This window comes from Hydra viridissima, unplaced genomic scaffold, assembly GCF_058129835.1.
Source record: "Hydra viridissima isolate aposymbiotic clone 2 unplaced genomic scaffold, HvirCarnegie_v1 scaffold_14, whole genome shotgun sequence".
Lineage (NCBI taxonomy): Eukaryota > Metazoa > Cnidaria > Hydrozoa > Anthoathecata > Hydridae > Hydra > Hydra viridissima.
This window is the reverse complement of record NW_028324313.1, coordinates 10,265,986-10,269,475: the sequence shown is the minus strand read 5'-3', so window position 1 is coordinate 10,269,475 and position 3,490 is coordinate 10,265,986. Positions and strand designations below refer to the sequence as shown.

The window sequence follows — 3,490 nt, the reverse complement described above, 5'->3', positions numbered from 1 at the left end:
CCTCTTAATCATTACTTCGGTCCTAGAAACCAACAAAATAGAACCAAAGTCCTATTCCATTATTCCATGCTCATGTATTCAAGCGAAAGCCTGCTTTGAACACTCTAATTTTTTCAAAGTAAACGTCGCAAATCCGACAGACACACAGTGAAGTGCACCTGCAGTCTTTGCGAAGAAGAACAGACCCGCCAGTAGCTCACCTTGCGGTGGACCGACGGGCCCGCTCCGAAATCCAACTACGAGCTTTTTAACTGCAACAACTTTAATATACGCTATTGGAGCTGGAATTACCGCGGCTGCTGGCACCAGACTTGCCCTCCAATTGATCCTCGTTAAAGGATTTAAATTGTTCTCATTCCGATTGCGAGACCTATAAAGACCCCGTACCGTTATTTCTTGTCACTACCTCCCCGAATCGGGATTGGGTAATTTTCGTGCCTGCTGCCTTCCTTAGATGTGGTAGCCGTTTCTCAGGCTCCCTCTCCGGAATCGAACCCTAATTCTCCGTCACCCGTTACAACCATGGTAAGCCACTACCTTACCATCGACAGTTGATAGGGCAGAAATTTGAATGAAACATCGCCGGCGCAAGGCCATGCGATTCGAAAAGTTATCATGAATCACCAAGAAAACGGGCCGAGACCCGCATTGGTTTTTAGTCTAATAAATACATCCCTTCCGTGAAGTCGGGATTTTTCGCATGTATTAGCTCTAGAATTACCACAGGTATCCATGTAGTAAAGTACAATCAAATAAACGATAACTGATTTAATGAGCCATTCGCAGTTTCACAGTACAAGTGCTTATACTTAGACATGCATGGCTTAATCTTTGAGACAAGCATATGACTACTGGCAGGATCAACCAGGTAACTATCGTCAAGAGCGCGCGGCAAAGCCGTCGCTCTTTGGCAAATAGCGGACAAAACGATGAAAGCGCCTGAGCGCCTCTTCGTTTTTGCCGTATTCGTCCGTAAACCGATATGTGTTTAACATCGAAGCACAGCAGAGTCGTCGCAAACGCGAACGCTTGTGCAGCTCTCTGCGCTCATTCAGTTTGCCCGTCAGTGGCAATTCTAACAGGGAACAGGGACTACGTCTCGGTGCGGTGTAAACACGAAGCTCACACCGACGAGGAACAATCGACCTGAACCACGCTAGAAAAGAGAATCTATTCGATCTCTCGCCGCTAAACGCATTCTGGCAAGCCCATACAACGCACAACGCCAATTGCAGAGGACGAATAATACTTCCTCTGGACTCTCGAGTCACTTAAACCGCACGACACCAACGCATCTAGAACCGTCCGCCGAAAAAGCACTGTCAAACGTCTCAACAGCGACAACGGAGCGCTTCTAATGCTTTACACCAACACCAGAGAAGCTACCAGCAAACTGCTAGAGCTGTGCTGCGTTTGCTCTCGTCTTCTCCATGAACATTCAATTTTTAATGGGACAAGAGTTTAAGTTTTTAAAAAGAGTCCGACTTGTTTGCAAAACGTCCAAGAAACATTTGCAAAGTCACAAAAATCGTAGAAAACGCTAAGTCAGTTAAGAAAACGTGTTCGCCTATAAAAATGCTCAGTTACTTAAGAAGATGCATGCTCGGTTAAAATATCGCTAGGCAACTCAAGAAATTCCTCTTTCGATAGTAAAAAGGCTCGTGCGGTTAAAAAAAGTGTTCGTTTAATAAAGTGTTCTTTCGCCTAACAAAATAACCCTAACGGTTAAAAAAACTCTTAAAAAGTTCCTCGCTCGGTTTAGAAAATACTCAGCCTTGCTCGATTAAAAAAAAACGCTTGTGCGGTTAAATTTACAAGTGTTCTGTTAAAAAAAAAAACCTGTAACCCTAACCCTAACCCTAACCCTAACCCTAACCCTAACCCTAGCCCTAACCCTAACGGTTAAAAAAAACGCTTGTGCGGTTAAAAAAAAACACTTGTTCAGTTAAAGAAACGGTGGTACGGTTAAAAAAACCCTTGTTCGGTTAAAAAAGCACTTGTTCGCTTAAAAAAATAGTTGCTCGGTTAAAAAACCGTCTTACGGTTAAAAAAAACTCTAGTTCGGTTAAAGAAACCGTGGTACGGTTAAAAAAACCCGCTTTCGGTAAAAAAAAAAAAAAAAAAAAGCACTTGTTCGTTTAAAAACACTTGTTCTGTTAAAAAAAAAATCACTTGCTCACTGGAAAAAACACTTGTTCGGTTAAAGAAACGCTTGTTCGGTAAAAAAAAACTCTTGTCCGGTTAACCCTAACCCTAACGGTTAACAAATACCCCGCCGATTAATGAGTTACGCGGCTGCTTAGGAAAATCCTCGGTCGGTTATGAAAACACCCAACCGCTTAACTCTTTCATGCACCAATTATTTTTCTGTAACTAACATAACTCATAAAAAAACATCTACAAAATGACAGTGGTACTATGAAATGTTAAATTAGACTTTTTCTACAGCCTTTTTCAACTCTCATTTATAAAACAATATTGTTTTCAATCGGTTAGAATGCACCATTTGAATTGGGGAAGCTTAGCTTGATTTGTTGTTATACAACAACCCAGCGCATGAAATGGTTAAAGAAATACCCACCTGCCTAAGAAAATACCCAGTATCCTAGGAAAATCTAGTATCCTTAAAAAAAAATAAAACCCTCTGTCTCTTGAACATAAATGCAAAAATCATTTAAAAAAGCAAATTCATTTTCAAAAACGTTTAAAAAGTGTAAACCACTTATTAAAAGAAGACTTTACAAAATACTTCACTGCTATTTAAAAAATACTACACATCTATTTCAGAAATTCCAAACCACACTACAAAATGAATTTCAAAAACATTTGTTTGTTTTCAAGACAGAAGTTTTCATTACAGAAGACGCTGAATCCATTTTAAAAAGATGCACAGTGAAAAATGCCTACTTTTTATTTTTTTCAAAGGCTCGGTCACTTTCAAAAATTGCAGTCCCTTTTAGAAAAAAAAGAAGTCTTTAATTAAGAAGCAAAAGGTCTCTTTAAAAAAGAAATACAAGTTTTCATTTTAAGAATGGTAGATGTGACTTAACCAACAATTTTAACTCACATTTAAAGAAACACATTAAGTCGCTTTAAAATATATAATAAGTCACATTCAAGAAGCTTCATATCACTTTAAAAGGGCTTAAGTCACTTTAAAAGTCTCTTAAATGTCTAGCTCACTCACTCACTCACTCACTCACTCTCACTCACTCACTCACTCACTCACTCACTCACTCACTCACTCACTCACTCACTCACTGCATGATCAAAGTCTTTTAAAAAGACTATTCATGTTTGAAAAGTGCTATTTCACTTTTGCTATTTCCAAATAAATAAAAAGTTTACATCACTCTCAAAAAAATGCAAAGCTGCTTAAGAAAAAGCTAGGTCACTTTTAAAAAAGATAACTTCATTTGTAAAAAGAACATCAAGTCGGTTAAGAGTTCTCTGCTCACCAAAACCAAAACAAAAGGCTAAGTCGCTTTAG

General features: G+C 39.0%; 1 pseudogene; it reads right to left on the bottom strand.

Moving 5' to 3' along the window:
* Positions 1–264: 264 nt before the first annotated feature.
* Positions 265–868, bottom strand: LOC149879458 (small subunit ribosomal RNA; annotated as a pseudogene; the record flags this gene model as incomplete).
* Between the last annotated feature and the right edge of the window lie 2,622 nt (positions 869–3,490).